General features: G+C 39.5%; 1 non-coding gene across 1 annotated transcript; it reads right to left on the minus strand.

Annotated features, from left to right (window-relative positions):
- Positions 1 to 3441: 3441 nt before the first annotated feature.
- On the minus strand, positions 3442 to 3548 carry LOC117695687 (U6 spliceosomal RNA). The gene has a single exon (XR_004604712.1). It is a non-coding gene; the product is annotated as a U6 spliceosomal RNA (small nuclear RNA).
- Positions 3549 to 13470: the final 9922 nt, after the last annotated feature.

The following is a 13470-nucleotide window of genomic DNA, read 5'->3' on the forward strand; positions in this document are numbered from 1 at the left end:
AAATTTGGCTGTGGAGGAGAAAGAACTCATGCCAGGAACCAGAACAAACATAGCATTGAACTAGACGCTGATACTTTTCCACTGGCCACTTTGGGCTTCTGATGCCCTTAAGCCATCAGGCTAAGAAAAGAATAAGAGTGTTGGGGGGGGGGGTGATTGATCCAAATTACCATGGGGAAAGTGAATTGTTTCTCCACAATGGAGGTAAGAACATTTATGTCTGGCATGCATGAGATGTTTAGGGTGTGTCTTGGTGCTACCATGTCCTGTAATTAAAGTCAGTGGGAAACAGGAACAATCCAATCCAGGCAGGATGACAAAGGGCACAGTCCCTTCAATAATGAATATATAGGTAGCTAGCTCCTCCAGGAGAAGAACCAAGTGCTGCTGAGGTGTTTGCTGATGAATGAAATACAGAATGGGTAGTATAGGAAGGTAGTTATAAATACCAGCCAAGATCATATAGCTCATTGCAGAAATATGGATTATAATTGATATGAGTGTTTCTTTTATATTTTGTTAAGAATGTATTTGCACAGATATTTGTGTTTTCTTTCCTCCAATTTCTTTATCAAGTAATGTAACATCAATCAGTTAAGAGAGTATCAGTGATTATCACATTTAATTTTGACATACTAAAAAATGTTCCTTGAGGGACTTTGTCACTTATTCTAAATTTATAATGTGTTTTCAGTTGTATGAGGGATAGTTATGTTAGGTATAATCATGACTTAGCTAAATACATTATACATTTGTGATTGTACGTGGGGCAGTTATATCATGTGTGAGCATTGTTATGGCCTGGTTATTGTTTTCATTTAGAAATTAATCACAGAATAAGGAGATATAATTATGTGTCAAGTTGACAAACAATGGACTTGTGATAGCTATTTTTGGTTGTCAACTTGACTACATCTGGAATTAACTAAAACACAAAAAAACAGAGGGCACACTTGTGAAGAATTTTTACACTTCAAAGTGAAGACTCAGAGAGAGACAGAGAGAGGGGGGAAACGGAAGAGGAGGGAAAGGGAGAGAGAGAGATACACACTGAAAGAAAACACATAAAAATACAAAATCAGAAACCATAATATATAAACAAAAAAGAGTAAGATTTTTAAAATGCACAGGTAAAGAATTATGAAACAAAAAACTCCAAAAATACCATTGAGTTTGTTTTTTTGAGTTGGTCTTCTACTGTTTGGCATGGGCCTGCCCTTAAATGAGGTTTCTCCAGTGAGACTCCATTGAAGAAAACCCATTTTTTTCCTTTGAATGAGATTGCCAATTGGAGAGAGCTTCTTAGGGATAGGTGCATCTTTCTATTTCTTTCCATATGCTAGGATCCTATCAGGCTTAGGTCTCTTACTACCATATCTGTAAGTTTATATGTACATCAGTTCTGTTGTGTCTAGAAGGCCTTGTTTCCTTGGTATCTTCCATCTCCACTGGCTCTTAAAATCTTTCTGTCTCCTCTTCCATAGAGCTTCCTGCGCCCTGCGAGAGCTGGTTGATGGACACATCATGTCTAGGACTGAATGCTCCAAGGTCTCTTGCTTTTTGCATGTTGTCTAGTTGGGTGTCTCAGTATTTGTTTCCATCTACTGCAGGAGGAAGTTTCTCTGATGATGGCTGAGCAAGGCACTGATGTGTTTTCCATGCCAGTGAGAGTCAACCTTCACTAGTTTTTAAATTCCCAGTTTGTGCTACCAGTATTTTAGTGCCTTTCTTTTCTGTCCATGTGGGAAAATACTTATTCTTTCCAACAGTTCCATATTGCACTTAAATACCTGGTTTTTGTTTTTAGTTGTTGCAGTTACTGCATGCAATCCATTTTCTTTCCATTGAGTGGAAGTGGGAATAGAGACTGGCAAGACTCCCATAGAAAGCTGAAAGAGATATCTACTTAAATCGATGTATAAATCACAATGTAGAAACTCAAACATGCAATAATTCAAGGCAGTATGACTCTTCTAAAAGTTCATAAAACTTTAAGAATTGAAACCAAAGGTATTGAAATGGTTGAAATAGGAAACAGGTAATTCAAATGTCTAGTTTAAAAAACTTATCAGCGATGTAAGAGTATTGAACAGATCATGGAAATAGAGAATTCAACTGAAGGCTCAGACAAGAAATGCATTGACTTAGATGGGAAGTTCAGCAAAACATTGTTGGGGGAATGCAAATAGAAATCTTGGTAATGAAAATGTCAATAAATTAAATTGAAAAAGCACCAGAAAATGTGATCAATACTTGGCTATAAGTGTTACAACTCTGAGGGGAAAGTTATCTTGGCAGTTGGGAGCCATGGAATAAGAGTCACATTGAACCTCACACAGGAGATAAATTGTGAAAGACAAGAGGTAGGCTGCCTCTGCTCAGGTGAGAGGCAACGTGGAACTGAGCAGGAGGTAGGCTTATATAGGGTTTGTTCATGGAAGAGATTTCCAGGGTGGAGATTGGTGGGAATTTAAGCCAAGTCTAGGAAGTGAAGGGATTTTATGCCAAGGAATTGATGGGTTCTCCTGCTTAGGAATTGGCGTGTTTTGGTTACTATTTTCACCCAGAAGTGACTTGCACCTTTTACTCTATACTTGATCAAGTATAAGAAATAATGCCAGAAATCAAAGACAAGGTTGGAGAATTATCACAGTAAGGTAGTAATTAAAATAAAATCAGCCATAATGACTATGACTTTCAAGAACTCTAGTACATGATCAAGAGTCCAAAACTAAGAACTTTTGGAAAAACAATGGAGGGGGCTAGATAGCAACCAAATGTACATAGAATATATACATTCCAATTACTGCAGAACTATTGCAAATCTAGAGAAAGATAGGAACATCTACACATGTAAATGAAGCATTGGGAATTCTAAATAAATTACTCCACATCACGTTATAGTTAAAATGGTAAGGGTACGGGATAATGAAAGAGTACTGAATGCACTGAGAGAGAAGGGCTAAGTTAGAGCCAAGGCAAACTTCCCAGAAATCCTAAAAGTCAGGAAAGCACAGAATGACATGTTTCAAACCAAAAATGAGAGAGAGAGAAAAACCTTGCCAGCCAATATTATGATATCAGACAAAGTTATTTTACACGTGTAAGCGAAAGAAAGATAATCACAATCACAAGCGCTCAAGAAAGAGGTGGGTGTGGCAGCAGGATCTCTTCATCTCACCATGTGGGAGGCAGAGGCAGGTGGATCTCTGTGAGTCAGTTCCAGAGTGAGTTCTAGGCCAGCCAGGGCCACAAAGTGAGACTCCATCTCAAAACACAGTATGAATAAATAAATAAATAAATAAATAAATAAATAAATCTGCCAAGAAGAATAGAGGAACAAATAAAACTTAAGAATGAACCCATTTTTTTATTTTAATGGTCCTATCTCTTTTTTTATTATTGTTTTATTTTTTATAGAATATTTTATTTATTTACAATAAAAATATGGAATGCTTCACGAATTTGCATGTCATCCTTGTGCAGGGGCTATGCTAATCTTCTCTTTATCATTCCAATTTTAGTATATGTGCTGCCGAAGCAAGCACAGAACCCAATATGTTTAAGACAGTAAACCAGCAAACCTCTAAGATGAATAAGGCAAAAAGGAAAAAAAAAAAAAGAAAGAAAGAAAGAAACCAAATTGTACTTAAAACTACCAAGAGGTGGGGGGACCCAACAAAGTAACTAGAATAAGCACATGCCTCTTGATAATAATGCCAAGTGTAAATGTTTCTAGCTTTCCAATTAAAACATGCAGACTGAGTTCATGAGTGCAATAGCTCTGCCATGTCCTGGATACATTTCCACAGCACTCTTCCCCATCCTTTGGCTTTGACTTCTTTTTTTTTTTTTTTTTTATGTTTTATGTTTCTTATGCCAAGATGTTCCCTGAGAGTTGATGTGGGTAGAGAGTTTTGATAAAGATTATCTCATTTCAGTCAGAGCACAAAGAGAATGATTCTCCCCTACCTACTATCAGCTGACAATAGCTCCTTATGACTTGATAGTCGCTAAGGGAGGGAAGGTGTTCTCAATGCTAGCTTATTCCAATGGATAGTCCCACACCCATGCACATGTAGGCATCATGGACCTAGTGGATTGTGCAAAAAAGGACATAAAGTTGGGAGTGAAAAATGTTGGCAGGATATGAGGTATATCATATGTCATTGTACGCATGATATTTTTAATAGTTGACATTATAATAACAAAAGAGATGCAAACTGCTTGATTTCCATCTTTGCCTCCATCCCTCTGCCCCCCCCCCAGAAGATAGCATTTTATGTATATTCTTAAGTGCCTCACAGTTTTCATTTAATGATATACCCTAAATATCTCACATTGGAATCTAAAAGATGAGTAGGCACTGCATTTGAGCATGCCTTTCTGTAGTTGCCTTATTTAATAAGTCTTCTGCACCATCCAATGTTTAAATATGAGAATGCAGCTAAACAGATTTATAAATATCAATAAAGACCACATAACTCATGTATTTATATGGGTCAAATTATTACTACCTGCAGAATAAATGGAGCAAAGACACTTTTTATAGGATCTTAAATAATTATAGAAAATATATAGGAAAATCACTTTGTACCAAAGTACATAGCAGTGATGAATATGTGCACAGGGAATTATTTTCTTAATATATTAAATGAAGATTTGTGTCTTATAAAAGTATATTAACTTTAAGACATACATGCCTGCTAACACAAAGTCTTGGGTCTTTGGAAAAACACTGAAACAGATGTCTATAAACTATTGTAAACATGCAGCTTTTGTGGAAATCTACCAGCCTGAGTAGTTATAGACCTTGTAAATAGGCAGCCTTGGCGGATAGTACCAACTTAGATAAGGACAAGTGAATCATAGGCAGAGTCACAATGACCTGACCCCTGAATCTTCACCCAGCTGATACCCTATTCTGAAAGATATCTGTACTCCCCCTGAACATCTATGCTCCTGTGTCATCCCCTTCCCCACATCCTGCATTGTCGTATTTATAACCCCTGTGTTAAAAAGTAAAAATTATGATTTGATAATAATAAAAAAGAAAAAAAGAAATGAAAAAATAAAAGTATATTAAAAGTTAAACTTTCTTGTTAATCTCATTCTGCAATTGTATGTGGAATAGCAAACTAACAAAAGACCTATTTTTGTGATAGCAAACTTATTCACAGCCATACAGGACTTGTGTGAGTATTTTGGAAACAGGAGCAACATGTTTTCATAGGCCACAACAACCTGGTAATTTAAACATCATAATAAAGTTTGACACATAGGAAAGAAGTTCTTTTTTTTTTTTACTTTCACCATTGATTGACAAACAAAAGCCCTGATTCTTCTTCAAATGAATCAATCTGATTAATCCTAGATTTGAAGATGCAAATTTTTCAAAAGGAAGGGAGCAGCTTATATGCACCCATAGACTGTAGCAAAGTTGTGATACAAACATTAGCCTTTGAAATATGAGCCAAGAGGTTGTATATAAGCAGATCCCTCTTTTCTACAGATCTTTATGACATTGCTGCCTTAATCCCACCTGCACACTGAGAAATTATATCCACTGTGCAGGAAAGAAAAATGTGAGGAACAACTTACATTGGATGAGATGCCAGGAGCCAGTATTAATACTTGTTAGGCAAAATCATTTATTTTTTTCCAGGCTAAAACTGGGTTTTGAGAGTATAACTGTAATAGCCTCCATTTTCTAATGTGTCAGTCAGGGAGATGATCTCAGGTGAGCCTACTACAACCCACCTGAATGGGGCTTATGTAGCATACTGTGAGGAGCCGCATTTGCCATTAAAAGATGGCGCAGGCTTCTGCTTCCTGGTTCTTCACAGAAGCTTTACTTGAGAATGCGCCTGCGCATGGCGCGAAAACCGAGTATGACAATTGGATGAAAGATTTGAGCCAATGAGGGATCTGCACGTCTCCCAAAGCTCTATTTAAGCAGCGGGCTTTCTGAGCTCGGCGTCCTTCCCTCCACCTCACCATCATGAGAGCTGTTCAATAAATGCTGTCAGAAGAATCCTGAGTGTGGCCTGCTCCTTATCGGAGAGGCTGTGCGCTACATTTGGTACCGAAACCCGGTCGGAGCCGAACGTCTCGGAGTTTTGACCAGTCACGAAGGACCCTGTTGGCTCGCAGAGGATTCAGAACTGACAGAGTCTCAATGTTAGAGCTCCAGTAAGCAGGATACAGTGAAGGACACCACGGGAATTGGAAGCGGTCATCCTCACTCCTGCGCTGGAGAACTAGTCGACTGACGGAGCTGGCTGAATTCGGAAGTGAAACAAAGGTGATTGTATAGTAACAAAAATGGGGCAAGAAATAAGTGAGTAAAAACAGATGAAAAAGGCTTTAAAGACGCGAGGAATAAATAGAAGGCTGCTCTAGGCAGAGAGCTAAGCAGAATGATAATATTAATAGATTTAACTTTCAAAATGGGTGTGATTCTGAGTTATATAGTTATATTTTTCTGGATAAAAACTCAATGTAAAGGTTTTTCTGGTTACTGGCTTAAGGAAAGGCTAATTTGGAAAAAAAGGTTTTTCTATGTGTTTTCTGATGAGGTCATTAAGGTAGTAGTTATGTCTTCCAGAATTATATGGATCAGACATGACAGAGGTAGGCCTCCAGAACACTAGATTCCAGAGAATCAAAATAATTATTTTGATACTAAAATTTGTTTTTGAGATTTGTATATTGCAGAATACACAGCTTTGGAGAATGAATCTTATCACCTGCATGTTCACTGATGCCCTGGACTTCCAGCTGGATGCAGTTAAGACAGATTTCAGATGCTTATCAATTTACCCTTCCCCTCATTCCTCTTCTAAAAGTCAACACCCATGTTCAGCTTGAAGAAGTTAATGAGGAGTCGGCACCCCAATTCCCTGGACTTGGGGACTGAGGTGGTTAATATTAGGCTGTCTTTATCTGTATAATTGTTACTAAGCTGATGCAAAATTCAAGGATTTCATTGGTATAAATTTGTGGGTACAAGGCTTAGACCTTTCACTTCTCCAACAGGGGAAGTTGTGTGTTGCCTTAAAGAGTGTTGCTTTTATATCAACAGTTTAGATATTAAGTCTTTTGTCTCTCGGGTTCATGCTGTTCAACAAACTGATGGCTTTGGTACGGCAACAGATAAAAGCGGCTAGATCAACTTTGCAGCCATCTGGAACCATATACCCTGATGAAAGACTTGGTTGTCAAAAGCCTATAACAGCTGAAGCACACTCTGATAAATATATTGTTTATCCCACATAGCTTGTTTTGCTGTTTAGTGACCTCAGCTGTATGGTGCACGTGGTAAAGTGTTTTCACCTGTGTTCTCCTGCTTGTGTATATAAATACCTCCATTCAATATGAAAATTTTACTCGGGCAGTAAGGAATGGGTGGGGGTAGGGTTATTTGGCTGCATGATCTTTGGGGGAGTGCTGCTTACCCTCTGGTTGCTCTGCAAATTCAAACAACAACATCAAAAGGATAAGGTGGTGATCACGCAAGCATTGCTTGCCGTGGAGCAGGGAACATCCCCTCAAGCCTGGTTGAATCTGCTTAAACAATGAGACACCATCACTTAACAGGATATCCTGAGGGCTCGTGTTCCCATTGCACCAGGTATCCTAGTGGTGGTCCTCCACACTTCCCGGGGCTCAGGTTCCCATTGCACGGGATAAAAGGTGTGGAGGGTCTCGTACTGTTTAACTGCCTTGAACGCCTATTGGTAGAACGGTGGGCTAGATCGGCAACCTAACAATCCTCGATTGTTGTTGCAGTTTAATAAGGAAGGGGGAGATGTGAGGAGCCGCATTTGCCATTAAAAGATGGCACAGGCTTCTGCTTCCTGGTTCTTCACGGAAGCTTTACTTGAGAATGCGCCTACGCATGGCGCGAAAACCGAGTATGACAATTGGATGAAAGATTTGAGCCAATGAGGGATCTGCACGTCTCCCAAAGCTCTATTTAAGCAGCGGGCTTTCTGAGCTCGGTGTCCTTCCCTCCACCTCACCATCATGAGAGCTGTTCAATAAATGCTGTCAGAAGAATCCTGAGTGTGGCGTGCTCCTTATCGGCAAGGCTGTGCGCTACAACATACATTGGGTAGAAACAAGGCTCAAAGACAGCATGTGTGACTTTTATGTATGACTCTATCTACTAGTCTCTAAAATAATCTCGTTTAATGGTCAGTCATGGCTTCTTTTTCAGTATGTGTGTGAGCGTGCACATACATATGGGTGACCACAGAGGCCAGAGGAAGGCAACAGATCCTCTGGAGAAATCAGATGTCCTGGGCCTGGAGTTACAGGTGATTGGGATTCACTTGGTGTGGGGGTTGGGACCCAAACTTCAGTCCTCTGAAAGAGCACTAACACCCTTAACAGGGAATCACCCTTAAGCACACAGGCATACCTTTTAAATGTAATTGCTAATGCTCGGATTTCATTTGTGACCTGGGAGTTGGTTTTTGGGAAATGATTTTCTTTGTGTCCTTTGAAAAATAAGTCCATTCCCTCTCCCGGTGCACAAGATAATATCATTTACAAAACAATTCTGTTTCATTTTTCTTGTGCAAACTTTTCCTGTGAACAAAATGTATTCACTGCAGAAGGGGTGACCATCATATTGTGTACTGAGTTTTAATTGTTAATTATGCAGGAACAGCATTTTTGAGTCACACTATATATGATAGTTTTCCTGGGAAGATGCGAATAGGCTACTCACAGCAGAGAGCACCCACAGCTGGGAAGAGGAATGATTCCACTCATGGCTAGTTTGGGGAACTGATGAATTTATTAGCTTTAATTACTGTAGAAGAGGTTAAAGCAGCAGTTTTCAACTTTCCTAATGCTACAACCCTTTAATACAGTTCCTCATGTTGTGGTGATCCCCCAACCATAAAATTATTTTCATTGCTATTTCATATCTCTAAGTTTGCTACTGTTATGCATTGTAATGTAAATATCTAGTATGCAGGGTATCTGATATGTGACCCTTGTGAGAGCAGAGTTTGATCCCTACAGAGGTTGTGCCCCACAAATTGAGAACCACTGGGTTAGAGGTTACTTACAGGAATGGGACTGAATAGATGGAGTACCCCCTTCCATACTCTGTACCTACTCTCTAGTAACTTGGAAACCATCTGTTGCTGGGACAGAATTAAATCCATTTGATAGAGGGGCACAGGAGGGAGGGTTATAATCTCAGGAGAGGGTCTAATGATCCTCCTCATTCTTTCTTCCTATGAGAGAATGCCAACAGGCTGCCGCTTCTACGGGTTTCTTGCTGGTAATCCTAGCATCTTTGATCAGGATGGTAATATCACTTATGATGAGTAGACAGTGTTACATACAGTTGCTTTCTTAACAATGTTTACATCAGAGGGAAATGTCCTCCTAAGTTCCTTATTAGTGTTTTTTCTAAATATTAGTTAGCTAATTAATCTATTAATTATTCAGTATTTTTGAGAGGACTATTATGTGAAAAATCGTGTTCAACTTGCAAAAGCATTTATGTTCATATAAATATTAGTTTTCTGTTGCTATGATAAATTACCATGACCAAGTGTATCTACAGGAACAGAACTTATAGAATCTCTCTCTCTCTCTCTCTCTCTCTCTCTCTCTCTCTCTCTGCTTTTTCTTTTCTTTTGTTTGTTTTGTTCTATTCTGGTTTTTTGTTTGTTTGGTTTTTGCCTTTTTTTCTGAAGAGAGAAAGAAGGCATAGAGTTGGATTATGGGGAGGAGACTGGACAAAATAGGGGGACATGTTATCAGAATGTATTGTATGAAAAAGTGTATTTTCAATTTTAAAAATGAGTGAATGTTATAATATAAATAATTAATTAAATGGAAGAGTGAGAAATGGAGAGAACTAATGATGTAGAAAAGAGAGGAAAATGCATGAGCTAAAGTTACAAGAAATGATAAAGAATAAAAACAAAACAAATACAGAGCAAGACAAACAGAAAAAAAAAAAACATCAATAGTTATTCCTTGCTGAGTACGTGAATACTTTGCTTCCCCATCCCCACCCCAGGCTTGCCATTTGCAGTTTTTTTTTCAAAAGAGAACAGAGGTGTTAGGTTCTTTTCTCTGTGAAGTACAAAACAGGACAGACCAGAAAGGTCTGTTTGGAGGCTGGGCCCCACCCTTCCTTTTCCTCTGGAAAGAGATAGCAACTCTGGCTGCTGCTGGGTTGAATTCCTGCTAGCATTCTTCATAGCAACGTAGTGAGTATGGGACAGATCAGCAAGGCTGTCTTGTCAGCTGAAACCATGGATCGCCCACTTGGATGATTCTCTTACCCATGTGGGACTAAGAAATATCCGGCAGCAGTCGAATTTCCAGCAAATGTCTGTGGATCTCTGGAAGTGTACAGTCAAACCAAAGTAATCTATGTAGGCCCTGAGGGACTCTGCTTATCTAGGCCATGCTAGGCTCTGTCCCTGCCCATACTCCTATCACAGACCTTTTCTTCTCCCAGGAATTAGACTTACAGTTCCTTCTTGAGAATGACCTACCCTTCCCACCATGTAGACCTAAGTCAGCATCTTAATCACAGATAGTTTTTGGGACCTACAATCATCTTGGGTTGGTTCCTTTGTATCTTCTTGATCAACACTCTCCCATCATTTTTATTATTAATTATTTTATTTACATTTCAAATGCTATCCTTCCTGGTCCCTCCTCCATGAGCCTCTCAGTCCCCCTCACTCCCCTTCACATCTAAGAGGGTACTTCCACACCCACTCCCACCTTATCAACCTTCTCTGGGACATCAAGCTTCCACAGGACCAAGCACATCCCCTCCCACTGAAACCAGACAAGGCATACCTCTGCTATATATGTAGTGGGGGTCATGGACCAGCCTGTGTATGCTTTTTGGTTGGTGGCTTAGTCTTTGAGAGTTCTGAGGGGTCTGGTTAATTGATACTGTTATTCTTCCTATGGGGTTGTAATCCCCTTCAGCTCCTTCAGTCCTTCCCTTACCTCTTCCATTGTGGTCTCCGAGCTCATTCCAATCTGCATCTGTCTCAGTCAAGTTTTGGTAGAGCGTCTCAGAGGATAGCCAGTGTCAGTCTCCTGTCTACAAGCACAACATGGCATTAGCAATAGTGTCAGGGTTTTCGACCTGTACAAGGAATGGATCCCAAGTTGAGGTCTAATTCAGTCTGTGGTCCATTTTTGTCTCTGCATTTCCTTTAGACAGGGACAATTCTGGGTCAATAATTTTGAGATGAGTGGGTAGCCACATCCCTCAATTAGGGGCCATGTCTATCTACTGGAGGTGGTCTCTTCAGGTTCTATTTCCCCACTGTTGGGCATTTTGGCTAATGTCATCCCCACTGGTTCCTGAGAGCCTCTCACATCCCTGGTGTCTGGGACTTTCTTAGAGGTTTCCCCAGTCTCCCACCCCACACTGCTGCATATTTCTATTTATTCTCCTTGTCCTCTGGGCTTCTCCCCAGTCTCCCCCATACTTGACTCTGCTCCTACTTTTTCCCTCTCCTCCCTCCTACCGAGGTCCCTTCCTCCCTCTGTCTCCCATGATTATTTTGTTTCGCCTTCTAAGTGGGATTTTAGAATCATCATTTGGGCCTTCCTTCTGTTAAACTTCATACAGTCTGTGAGTTGTATCATATGTACTCTGCACTTTTTGGCAAATATCCACTTATCAGTAAGTGCATAAAACATATGTCTTTTTGGGTCTGGGTTACCTCACTAAGGATAATATTTTCTAGTTCCACTCATTTGCCTAAAAAAAATTCATGATGCCCTTGTTTTTAATAGCTGAGTAGTATTCCACTGTGTAAATGAACCACATTTCCTATGTCCATTCTTTGGTTGAGGGACATCTGAGTTGTTTCCATATTCTGGCTATTACAAATAAGGCTTCTATGAACATAGTGGGGTACATGTTTTTGTGATATAATGTAACATCTTTTGGGTATATGCCCAGGAATGTATAGCTGGGTTTTCAGGTAGAACTATTTCCAATTTTCTGAGGAACTGCCAGATTTAATTCCAGAGTGGTTGTACCAGTTTGCAGTCCCACCAGCAAATAGAGGAGTGTTCCTCTTTCTCCATATCCTCACCAGCATCTGCTGTCACCTGAGATTTTGATCTGAACCATTCTGATGGATGTAAGGTGAAATCTCAGAGTTGATTTGATTTGCATTTTCATGATGACTAAGGATATGGAACATTCTTTAAGTGCTTTTCAGCCATTCAAGATTCCTCAGTTGGGAATTCGTTGTTTAGCTTTGTAGCCCATTTTTAAATAGGGTTATTTGGTTTTCTGAAATCTAACTTCCATAGTTCTTTTTATATTTTGGATATTAGCCCACTTTTGGATGTAGGGTTAGTGAAGATCTTTTCTCAATCTGTAGGCTGCCATTTTGTCCTTTGCCTTACAGAAGCTTTTCAGTTTCATAAGGTCCCATTTGTCAGTTTTTGATCTTAGAGCCCGAGTCATTAATTCAGGAAATTTTCCCCTGTGCAAATGCATTTGAGGCTATTTCCCACTTTCTCTTCTTAGATTCAGTGTATCTGGTTTTATGTGGAGGTCCTTGATCCACTTGGACTCAGTCTTTGTACAAGGCAATAGATCTCCTACCTTAAAGTATGTTTTTTTTTTTTTTTCAGACTTGTAGACTGTGTAACTGATAAGCCTATGATACATTGCTTTTCTCTCCTGCTTAAAGCCCCATGAAGTGGGATTATCTCCCATTTCTGTGATTTTGCAGATTCCACTGTTTGTTCAACAAATCTGAAGGTCATGATTTTTGGACTTCACCTGATGCTACTGTTTACAGCTGCACTCCTGTGCCTTCCAACACCATGCACCCCATCCCACAGCCATGGTCCTGATGTTCTGCTCCAGACTCAGAGATGCAAGAATATATGCTGAGGGAATAAGGGTGAGAGTTTGGTGTAATCAGAGCCTAAGAGAACTGAGTGAGGACCATATGGAACTGAGACTCCAACCTCTAAAAGGAACACTGGTTGGATGGTGCTGGTAGCTCTGAGAGTTGCAATGTAGCTGGTCCTGGAAAATTAAAGAAAAAAAGAACCTGGAAATTTGTACTAACTACTACTACCAAGTGATGCCAGAAAAAAGAAACAAACAGTAAAGACCAGACCCCTTCTCCTTCAAAGTCTCCCTGCACTCCCACTCCCATTTTTTATCAGTTCTACTATGGAGTGAACAAGTGAAGTAAAATTTATAGACCCAAATCTCCAAGAGCCAAGAAAAATATCACCTCAGAATACATACTAACTTAAGCTACACAAAGCCATTGGTTTTTACATTTATTATTAGTAAATTACAAGGACTGTGTATAAAATTCCTAGATTTATGGACTGGACACTTCTAACAGTTAATTTGCAGTAATACATGTCTTAAAATGTCTAATCCAATTTATGAATAGGATCAGTGTAGAGGAGATGTGTATC

Source organism: Arvicanthis niloticus, chromosome X, assembly GCF_011762505.2.
Source record: "Arvicanthis niloticus isolate mArvNil1 chromosome X, mArvNil1.pat.X, whole genome shotgun sequence".
NCBI classification, from domain to species: Eukaryota; Metazoa; Chordata; class Mammalia; order Rodentia; family Muridae; genus Arvicanthis; species Arvicanthis niloticus.